The sequence below is a fragment of the Podarcis bocagei genome, assembly GCF_964188305.1.
Source record: "Podarcis bocagei genome assembly, chromosome: 3".
Taxonomy (NCBI): domain Eukaryota; kingdom Metazoa; phylum Chordata; class Lepidosauria; order Squamata; family Lacertidae; genus Podarcis; species Podarcis bocagei.
Window position 1 is genome coordinate 23,201,871 of NC_138127.1, and position 12,051 is coordinate 23,213,921.

The 12,051-nt window shown below is 40.5% G+C and overlaps 1 long non-coding RNA gene across 5 annotated transcripts in view; it reads right to left on the bottom strand.

Moving 5' to 3' along the window:
* Positions 1-12,051, bottom strand: part of LOC308583156 — a 289,914-nt gene that overhangs the window by 228,530 nt on the left and 49,333 nt on the right. The window lies entirely within an intron of this gene.

The following is a 12,051-nucleotide window of genomic DNA, read 5'->3' on the forward strand; positions in this document are numbered from 1 at the left end:
TGAATACAGGGGTAGCAGTGTAAATTGGAGTACAGATACAAAAGAGGCTGCTGTTAATGGTAAGGAATGCAGGCTGCAGGAAGTAACTGCATGTACCATCCTTAGGTAGCTCAAAGACTCTTTTGCAAACTAGTAAAATCCAGTGTTGTTCATGTTGAACATAATTTAAAACGGCTATGTAATTAATATTCTTGCTTGTTTTTCTAATTGAATTTTTACTTTTCTGTACTTTGATTTGTTGGGCTAGTAGTGTGTTAATAACTTATGCAGTACATTCTTTTCTCTTGAGTTCTTTCTTACGTATTGATGAACTTGACCTTCCCAATTTAAAAGTGTAATATAATATTGTGTAATAATACATGGCATGATGTCAGTGTGACCAGGCCTTCTTTCTGTTTGTATAAACAAAGTGACACCAGAGTTAATTAAGGGTGTTTTTTTTGCACATTGAGGATAGAGAAGTCGATTGCATCTGATATTTTGCATAGCTTCCTTACACTCTAAATCATTATTCCAAATGCATTTATAAGGGGTTTCATTACACAGCTTTCCAGACTTTGGTTTGATGTCAGTTCCACAGGAGGGTGGTTGAAACTGCACAAAGCATGAAGATACCTTTCTGTACATGCACATTCTAGTGCTGTATTCGACACTGCATCTCTAATTTTCAAAGGATAGAGAAACTGCAGTATAATTTGCAGAGACAGACTTCCTTCCCTGATCTTGAATTCAACAGTGGGTCAGTATGTGAAGTTCACAACTTTTAAAAAAGACAACAACACATTTTGCATAATTAGATGCACATATACCCAGTACAGCGTTTAACAAACAAGGCAGCTTGCAATATCTAATTACCCAAGAGAGGAATGTGTATCTGCAGTTTGCAGAAATTTATATACAGACACTTACCGGACTTGGGATTTCCTTTCCATGACTGCTGTGATGGAAGTGTCTATAACCTTAAGGGTTCCAGCTATCGGGTATTCCAGCCTTCATGCACTGGGCAGGCTTCTCTTCCACAGACATGACACACAGCATGGATAGCCTTGTTCTCTCCATGCAGTGCTAACTGAATGGAGTAATGATGACTGACTGCAGCAGGTAACTTCATGTCTGACAACCAACCTTCATACTACTCATCTTCAGGACATATCTCATATTATCACCTACTTAGCAACCCATATATATTCAGGGCAAAATAAACACCAATGCCAGTGTTATCTGTGTTAGGTGGTAGTCCCTAAAGTTGAGGAAGCAATTCTTTTTTAAAAAACGAACAACAAACATAATGTGTCCCATTACTACAAATTACACTTGTGAAGAAACCTGTGCTTGGAAAATATTTTGAATAAGATCTAGTAATACATTAGACCTATTTATTAGACACTCACACATTGGCTGTGTTTGCATGTCACAGTAAACTATGGTTTAACATGGTGTACATGAGCTGGGCAAACTATGCTTAGTTTTAAATAAGCCATCTTCAAATTGGTTTCAGAAGCTTCTGAACATCTCCATCCAACCATGCTCATTCCTGTTCATGTACAACACACTAAATATATATTTTAGTGTGAGAATCTATATTTTAGTGTAAGAATTTGATTATAGTGTTTTATAACTCTAAATGTAGTCTGCTTTAAATAATTCTGTCATTTATTACTCTATATTTAGTTACATAGAGTCACAGTTAACATTTTAAGAGTTCCTTCTTAATTGTAAAACATGATCCAGTACGGTAAGTGTAATAAAGATAAATGGAAAATGGGAACTGTTGAGTAAATGGACAAGTTTTATTCTTTTGAGTCTGACACTGGTGTTGGTTTGATAAGGAGAAGAAAATAGCCCTGAGTTAGCATTTCTACATTTAGAATACGTTTGCTTTGTCTGTTAATGACAAGTTCTATATTCAGATCTTTGTGATAAAATTGTATGATTTACCCATTTTATAAAAATCACTTTATTTTGTACAAACTGAAAGCATGTCTAATTCTTATTCAGTTTGAAAATATCCAGTAAATTATCTTTCCCCAGATAGAAACTGATAATCTATGTCTTAGAAAGTACCAAAAATGACATTATATAAAGGAAACTACTTCTATTCTGTTCTGTTCTGTTCTACTTCTAATGTATCTAAATTTATAATAAAGATTATCACTAAAACGCAAATGTACAAATTAAGGAAGCTGAGCAGAGAACAATGGTGGTTTCCATCTCAAAACCCCAGTATAGAATTAGTAGTCAGGTGGGTGCAAAACTTGTTTATTTTTCTACTTTAGGGAGAGGAGATTTTAAAGTTAAGAATGTGTTCAGAGCAAAGAGTTAACCTCCATGTACTGTCACTCTGATCCCAAAGAACAAAATTTAATTGAGAATTCCAGTTATAAAACTCCCAATGCAGCATGGCCCAAAATAGCCTTGTGAATTTTTAAATTAATTTTCTGTAGAATATTTATAAACCACTCTAAAGCAATATCCCCAGAGCAGCTTACAATGACAAGTTTAAAAATACAGGAAAACATCCATGTAATAAATTAAGTGCTAGTTATGAAACCTCGTCCAACACTTAAAACAGCATAGCAAATGAGGAAAGCTTTATTTGTCTCACCTTTTATAAGAAGGCTTTATTTGTCTCACCTTGAACATAAAAAAACTCCTATCCTTTTACCTTTTCCCATAGGATAGTGAGGCCTAGAGAAAGGATTTGGTAGCTGACGTTAACATCTAGAGCTTTATATATCAAAATAAGTCTTTGGCATTGTCTTCAGAAATACACCAGCTTTTAAGAAGTGGCAAGAAGATATTGTGGTTTTGCATGATAAAAATGGCAAGACATTTCATCCTGAAAATTGATCGTTTTCTAGTGATATTCAGCACACTGTAACTAAACTGTGAACTAAGTCTGTGGGGATGTTTTCATAAAACTTTTATCCCAGCACGTTTCAAGTGGGAAACTACCTGGTAGCAACTTTGGCCTCAAATTGTTCATTCTCCACTCACATCTTGAAACCCCCTTGGCTGTGTTCAGAATGTGTAGAAGGGAGCAGGTATGCCTGAGCCGTTTTGAAGTTTGTGGGCAATACGAGAAGCACCAGTGTGGTACAGCAGCTAGACTAGAGTGTCTGAGTATGGCAACCCAGACTCAAATCCCTACTCAGCCATGAAGCTCAGTGGGCCAGTCACTGTCTCTCAGCCCGACTCACAGGCTTGTGCAGATAAAAGAGTGAACCCGAAAGAAAGATCCATGCACACAACCTTGAGTGCATTATATATAAATAAAATATACTGCATTCCTGCTGAATTTGTTTTTACATTTTTATAGACTTTTAAGTGCACTGGGTTTACTAAGGGACACATCACTAGTGCAAGCAGCACATACACAAGGAGGAGGCCCTCCCTGAGGGCTCAGTTCACACATTACCAAAGTTTCACTCAAGCCGATGGGACAGGACTGGATCCCACGCCACTTTTGGTAACCCTTGCGAAGAGGAAAAGTTCACAGGAAGGTTCATGACATGGCTCCTTCCCATTCTAAAGTTAGCCTTCCCTCCAGTTCCTTTGCTTCCTCCTCGCCCAGTATTTTCCTTTCCTGCCTTTGTGCAATAAATCTTTGTCAAGGTTTGTTTTCTACTCCTGGCAGATTTGTTCCCAATGGTGGATCACTGTTTCTCCTATATACCTGTCTGGTAAACTTGCATAATGTAAATTGGCGACGTATTACCTAATCAGTCAATTTGACATGTCATTGCATACTTGCTGAAGCACACAAAAGGGGCAGCAGTGCTGCTGCCAGTATCTTGCTCAACACAGCCCTTTAGCATAAACTGCATTATTTCTGTACGGCTCTATTTCCCTGAAGGAATATATATATATATATATACTGTATATATATATATGTATATTGTGCGGTAAGATAAATCTATGTCAAGTATGTATGTGTGTTTCTGTATGTATCTTTGAAAAAAAATGAAGAAATTAGCTTAATGCTCTGGGAACTAAATTATTTCTGAACAGTTTTGAATAAGCATAGTAGAAACCATTATTTTGTGTTTCATAACTCAGAGCGCATCTAAAGAAAAAGAAATACAAGAAAGCACTAGGAAATTAATTTTAATTACATGGAAGACAGCGGCCCTGCTCTTGCACAGCAGCAAACCGTGCTGTGGATGGGGATCACTCTTCCCCTGCCAAACAAATGATTGGCAGCTATCAGAACTGGTGGCACCAATACACACTTCCATTTGTGCCATACCTAGAAAGCATGGGTCCCAGGGGTCTTCTGCTTGAGCCACGATTTCTACGCATGGGTCTGAGCGTTTTTCACCTTGCCCTGCTCCTTTCCAAGGGGAAATCCGCCCTTTAGAGGCAGATCAGAACAAATGGCAGTTGAGGGGGAAATGAATTTCTATCTTCTCCAATTGAACGCTAAAGAGTGTTTTCCCTGAAAGCAGTGGAACAAGAGGAAGTGTGGATAAGCCCTGAATAGAGAAGCACATGGGTAGGCAGCCTGCATCATGTACAAACCATTAGATAGTCTATTTGGTAGTATGCATGTGGTGCAGGTTTGTTGCACATGCTCTATAGTCTATTGGATGAGGAGATACCACCACCACCTGGGAACTTGCAGCAGCCTCCTGCATATGTGTGGTGGGCAGACGTAGGCAAAGAAATCTGTTCCTGCACACTAATCATTGAGAAACATTTAATCACAAGCAAGTATTTCTATAGTTGCATTTTAGCATCATGTACACTGAGTGTGGTGAAAGGGCAGTGGGACAGTCAAGAGTTTTGTACCCCACAAGGCCTCCATGCGTAGGAAAAGCACCCCAACAAACCCTTTCACACAAGGAATACTCAAAGAGGGCAGGTATTCTGAAAATTCAGCAACAGATGGGTAGATAGGCCTTGGAAAGAACTAAAGTGTGTTTTTCTTAATCCAATTTTTCTTTAAACATATTTAGTGTGGGGGGACATTATTTGCAATTTGAAAACATCAGTGTCATGTCAGATGGGTGGGCTGTGCTGAACTTGGTGTTCTTTTGCAGTACGAAATGGAAGGATTCTGGGCACGCTTGTTAGAACCATTTACCATATGTACGTGGTGGAAGTTGTAACCAGTTTCTGGATTTGAAAGGTATTGTGTAAAAGATATGTTTCTATGATTGCATGGAAGTCTTCTGCCAAATGACATAAATGAATTATTAAAAAGCAATGTTTTATGAAGTAAAATACGAAAAACTTTTCAAGTGGCAACTCTAGTGTGCACCAAGGTTTCTAATAATGCTTGTTTTGCATTAACTATGTTTACAGCAATGCAGTAGATGTTCAAGCAGTGCAGATGTGTAGTACTGGACTTCTGCAGTTCATTTCCAAAGCTGCTTTTGAGGAAATGGGACTAAACTGGCAGAATAAATACAGCTGGGATAAACGATTGAGCTTATTCTTTAATAAGAGGAGAAGAGTTTGAAGAAATGTAATAAAAAGACATAACTTGGAATCTACAATTGGGATGTTGGCTGTACTTTTTGCAGCTGATCAGAGAAGCAAGTGGGGTTTTCCTTGTTCCTCTTGGGAGAACATTATAGTAAAACCACTGGAATTTCCTACTCAACGTGCTAAAATTAGCCAGCAGTCCTCTCTTCAGCTCTTATACTGAATATTCCCTTGACCAGCTGGAATGCCAAAGTGTGAAGAATGGGCGGGGGACAGGGGGACGGGACTGCCTGCTACAATAGATATATGCATGTGCTTTTTACTCAGAAGTGTCAAGTGTTTTTAAACTGCATTCTTTTTGACATGCCACAGCTATTTTCAACTGTATTAGCAAAGTAAGTGAATTCTGGTAAATTCTGGCTGCATAAAGGTGTGTTTGTTTTTAATCCTTTTCACATGCAACAATTAACATTCCCCTCACCTTGGCTAGAGTGCAAATCTCAGAAGTCCCCTATTTTGCTGCATGCTACTGTTAGGTGAACATTTCATCTCCCCTCTTCTTTTAAAGCAGACCTTTTAAGTGACTGAATGGTCTGCGTTTTCCCCAACTTTCCCCCCTGCATGAATAATAATAATAATAATAATAATAATAATAATAATAATAATAATAATAATTCCTGTATGACTGACAAAACTTGTGATGTTGAGAAACTCCCAGCATGGAGGTACAGAAGTAGAAAGCTCTTTACTTCCTATGTAAATAATAATAGTAGGGACTTTCTGGGTAAGACCAAATATCAGGTGTAGCACAACCATTGCCTTCAGCTGTGTTTACTTCCTAGTAAGTGTGCAAAGGATGTTGCCCTAATCTAGCATTCTGTTGACAGCAAGATGCCTCTGGGGAAAATCACAGGTGAGGCATGAAGGCCATAGCCATCTACTGGTGTTCTGCTGTAGCCTCTGCTTCCAGTTTCTAATGCCTTGCTCTCTGCTGAATGGTGTGAAATTAAACTCAGTTGAAGAATGTGGGTGATCTAAGCTTGAATCAGTGATTTCCTCTTAGTAGGCAATGAAAGACATATATGCCTGGGTGCTTGGTTCAGCACCTAACCTATCTGCTCGTGTCAAAGTCCTTCAGCCTGTGACAGTTCTGTAAGTTAAAGAGAGAGCTTGCTCAGTACCGAGATAATAAAGGGTGACAGGTAAAGGTCTCCTTTTTTCTTTTTCTGCATAACGAAAAAACCTTTATGCCAAAAAATCTTAATATCTGCCGGTTTTAGAAACCGTCAGTAACCCAACATCTGTCAGAGATGAGGCTGGGGAGTACTACTCTGGTGAGGAGTGGTGGGCGTCCCCCTCTCCCCCTGATCCTGGGGCTCCACAGGAGCAAGAGAGTAGTATTGACCTGGAACAATGGTTTGCTGAGGGACACAGTTCAGAGGACAGGAGTTGGGCAGAATTGGGAGGTAAACAACAAGAAGAGGCAGAACGGGAGGAGAGAGAGTTAACCGATTCTCCTTCACTGGAAGGTATACAGCCTCTTAGTCCCAGGGCTAGGAGATTGGATAAGGTAACTTCACAGAAGGCTAATTGGTTGAGAGATCGGGTAAATAGGAGACGAAGATGGAAGTGACTAGAGGGAAGTGGGAGAAACTTAACTGGGAGCACCTGCACTGCGAGAATGGTCTTTTGTTCTTTTGCTGCGTTCATTAAACATTTCTGTTGCTGGTAAGAGACTGCTTTATCTTGCACTGCTTATCTACGGTCAAAGTGAGAAGGAAGCTGGCCCTGAAGCCTGACAATACCTCTTCGAAAAGGCTGTTTAGCTGTTTATAACATTCTAACTTTGCAGCTGATGCTAACATGAAACATGCAATTTATCCATTGAGTAGACACACTTAGAAGAAATGATTTCCTCGTAGCCTCTGCCTCACCTCGTAAATATCTACTATTTTACTGCCATTAATAACATCCTAGAACGCAAGAGGGACCAACCAGATGAAGTACAGACGCTACAAAAGACACAGAAAATCTGATATTAAAAATGTTTTCGTAGAAGGAAGTCCCATTTAGACCTAAGGAGCTTGCTTCCATGTTAAGTTTGCTCAGAACTGCAGCTTTACTTGTCCTTACACCCGATATATAAATCCTGTGGCTCAGTGGCAGAGCAACTGCTTTGCACGCACAAGGTCCTGGGTTCAGTTCTCCATCATATCCAGACCAGGGATGGGAATGTACCCTATGTGAAACCTTGGAGAGCCATAGCCAGTCAATATAGGCATGACTGAGCTAGATAGACCAATGTCTGATTTAGTGTAAGGAAGCTTTCCACACAGGATCAGCAGAGCACCTTATCTGCAGTGAGATATGGGCACCACATTCTTTTTAATGACTGCAACATCACCATCCTACAAACTACTGGTACTCCATGAGGATGCTTAGCCTGAGATCTGCCCTGTTTCTCACGGCCAACCTTTTCAAGTAGGTGAGAGAGCTATAAGCAATAGTATAGGTCTCAAACTGCCCAGCCTTTATATAAGGCTTCTTCTGTGCTTATATATACAGTATACAGTAGACAGACAGTAGACAGTACACACACACACACACACACACACACACACACACACACACCTCTCAACTGGTTTATAGCTAAAACCACATTACAAATATACAATTAATGCAAGAGTAAAAATGCAATAAAGTATTGTTAATAAGATAATATGTCCTAGAGAGGTTGACTTCGTTCCCTTGGACTGGCAAGCCTCAAAGGCGGGTCTGTCTGTTCCTCCTCCACATACAATGGTGTTGCAGGGTGATTGCTAATTTCCTCATATTACTTTCTTCCCCATCCACCCACAAAGCAAGGCCCATTGAATGTCGTGAGATATATACTCAAACCTAAGAATACTTGCTCAAAATATCATTATTGCCTCTCCTCTACCCTCAATGTGTGGGAAAATGTCCTTATACTGATGTATACCATCCCACTTCATTCAGGAACTCTTTTTAAGTGTGCTTACTAGGTAGAATCACACACACAGCACTTTTGGGTTGTTTCATCCTTTTAAAGCTAAAATGCTCAATCTGTTGTCTTTGATGACTGCCAGGTTTTAGTAAATATTTTCCTCTACTTAGCATTTGCCAAGTATACTTGGGAACATTCTAAATATGTTTGAAGTCCGGCACAACTTCTGTTTGTTAAAATGATTAAAAGCTGCAGACAAATGTAGGAATGGCTCCTATCAGCACTTCCAGAACAATTCTGCCCACTTCAAAACAGACGGTGGAGATGAATGTTTTAATCAGCAGAATTTCACTCAAAACACAATATAATTAGGGAAAGCAGGTTTTGGCCGACATATTGCAAGGTGTCCAATCAACACATCAGCGAGAGAGTGCTCTCTTCCCACCCCAATTTCCATGTTTCTCTTTCCCACCTGATCCTAACCCTCACACACCGTTTATCTTTTTCCGCCTTCCTGAGCTCCCACTTCCTTCTACTGGACCTTATCCCAAATGTTGTTTCCTTCTCCTTTATACTGTCCTCTACAGGAACACAGGACACTGCCTTATCAGTGTGTCAGACCATTGATCCATCTAACTCTTCAGGCTGGCAGTGGATCTTCAGGGTTTCAGAGGGAAGCCCTTCTCAAAGCCCTACCAGGAGATGCCAGAGATTGAATCTGGAACCTTCTGCATGCAGAGTAGATGGCCTGCCACTGAGCTGCAGTCCTTTCCCAATGTCAGTAGGGGCAAGGTTTCCTGGCCACAAGCATAATATAGCATCAGATGGACTACTTATCTATACATGATAAGCTATTTTTAGCCATCTCACCCCTTGCTTTTCCCCGTTAAGACCAATTGCAGTCGTTAATAGTTGTCAACAGATTTACCACACCTAACAGCAAATCACCCATTCCCACCACCCTTCTGAGTAATACCCCTCCCCACCTTCTCACTATATATAAGGGTCTGCTGACTTCTGTTTCAGTGTACAGTGGTACCTCGGGTTACAGACGCTTCAGTTACAGACTCCACTAACCCAGAAATAGTACCTCAGGTTAAGAACTTTGCTTTAGTATGAGAACAGAAATTGCATGGCGGCAGTGCAGCGGCAGCAGCAGGAGGCCCCATTAGCTAAAGTGGTACCTCAGGTTAAGAACAGTTTCAGCTTAAGAACGGACCTCCAGAATGAATTAAGTTCTTAACCCGAAGTCCCACTGTACCTGAAGAAGGGTGCATGCACACAAAAGCTCATACCAATAACAAACTTAGTTGGTCTCTAAGGTGCTTCTGGAAGGGATTTTTTTATTGTTTCGACTACGGCAGACCAACACGGCTACCTACTTGTAACTACTTATCTATAAAAGTACATAATGCCCTCTCATAATATGTCAGAGCTGTGGACAACAATTTGAGCTCTGGAGGAGAGATGGGATATAAGCATAAATACTCACACGTATTGTCTACAACAGCATAGGATATCAATGTATGTGTGTGAAGCAGGCCTGCAAAGTTAACTCAAGGGAATGTAAATTGGCCCTGAGCTGTGTTCAAAGCAGATGCAAAGTGCAGTGGCGTAGCGTGGGTTGTCAGCACCCGGGGCAAGGCAAGTAATTTGCGCCCCCTAACCCATGGATTTTAGCACTCGAGTCTCTTCCGCGCCCCCCTCCAGATGTTGCGCCTGGTGCGGCCGGCCCCCCCTGCACCCCCCACACTACGCCACTGGCAAAGTGAACATACAGAACCTCCAGGAAACCAGAAGGAACAGCAGGCATTTCTAACTACTCAACAGCTGGAGGTGCAAGGAAGCATGGATCGGTCACACAGTGATCCTGCCAATTTCTGAAGCAAGTTATCCTAGACTCTTGCACATAATAATTTTTGTGGATGCTATGTCTCCTCTGATGTGCAGGTTTGGTTATTAGGGCTTCCGCGCCCCCGCCCATGCTGTCTTTGGAGTATACAGCTGATGGCACGTGAACATCAAATGGTTAAGCTTTCTATTTTCCATTGTTGTGCACTACACTGTGCCTATTTCCTCTACACTGTCACTCTGTATTTTGGAAAGCCTGTGCGGTTTTATTGGATCACAGGACCATGCCACAGATACCGACAAGCTGTTGGGGTGGAACAGACAACAACTTCAGTTCTAAATTGCAAATATAGGCTTGGGATATAAGCCTCCCCTTTCAAACGTTACGCAATATGCTATCTTATGGAGCAGACGCACTCGGAGGCTACTTGCTCTAGTGCCCAAACATGTCACTTCACAGACAGCTGAGTTGCACAGTCTGTGAAGCTTCCATTAGGAAGGCAAAATTTGCTCTGCATTTCAGCTCCTCAGTGTTGCCCACCGCACAGAGAGGTAGCAAAGCAGACCTACCTTAGGCACGCTATGGAATTGGAATAAAATTGCTACCTTAAGTATTATGTATATAATTCAATTAATAATTTGCTGATGGTTTTATTAATACTTTGTTGTGATATAATAATAATTGAATACCATTACTACTACCATTTATCCATGAACACACACAAAAATCACATTCAGTTGCATTTCTATCACATTTACTACTACTACTACTACCCCCCCAAAAAAAGCTTGCTTATGCTTATGAAACTGTTTAGCAGCCAATGCTAAGCAAGAGGGAGTTGAGTAGTATGCTTTTAAACTGCCTGTGTATTTAAATTATATCCTTGATGTGGTTTTCCTGCTAGCATTTGATTTTTTAAGCAATGACTTGAGCATGAGTTTATAATGCATATTTTATATTTCTAACAATCAAGAAAATATGAAACTTCAGTTAAATGGCATTGTAGTTCTTTCATTTAATGATGCTTTTCCCCTTTAGACACCAGTTCCCAAGTAAGAGCTCCCATCATTTTCTAAATTAAATTGATTTGGAATCGTCAGAATACCATTACTTGCTGTTTTACAAAGAGTTACTTCAGCAAACAATAACATTTCAACAATTTAGGGAGGAATCCAAACCTAAGATGGGCCAGGATGAGCAGACATTGGAACAGGCAGAGCTCCAGCCTGGGTTCAGGTGGGACTATGTCGACTGAAGTTTGTCATCCCAGCTCAGCTAGAGAGACCCTGGCATAAATCCTAGCTCAGATGGGTTAAGTTCCTTTTCAAAAGGAGTATTGTGAGGGAGCGGTGAGGTGGCACAGGGCAGGGGCAGACTTCCCTCTATGTTATGCCAGCATAATGTACCTTGGCGTAAATTATGCTGGCTACACAGTTCTGTTTGCTATGCTTTAATGAGCTGCATTTTAAGGCTCTACATGAAAGTCAGATGTCTACCTCCATGTATTTATTAAATCCACTTTTAAAGCCACCTACGTCACATCTGTAACAACACAAGGGCAAGAATTTCTTGTCGCTATGCTATTTATTGGAGTCATTGCAGTTTTATTCATCCTACCTCCAAGGAGCTCTATGAGGTTCTTTTCTCTACCCCCGGTTGAGCTCATAATAAACTCTGTGAGGTAGGATTAGGCTGACAGTGGATGGCTCAAGGTGAAATACATTGAGCTTCATAGATGAAAAAGCATCTTTCAGTTTTTGTCAAACAACTACTATTTCGTCGCCCAACTACTATTTCACACTAA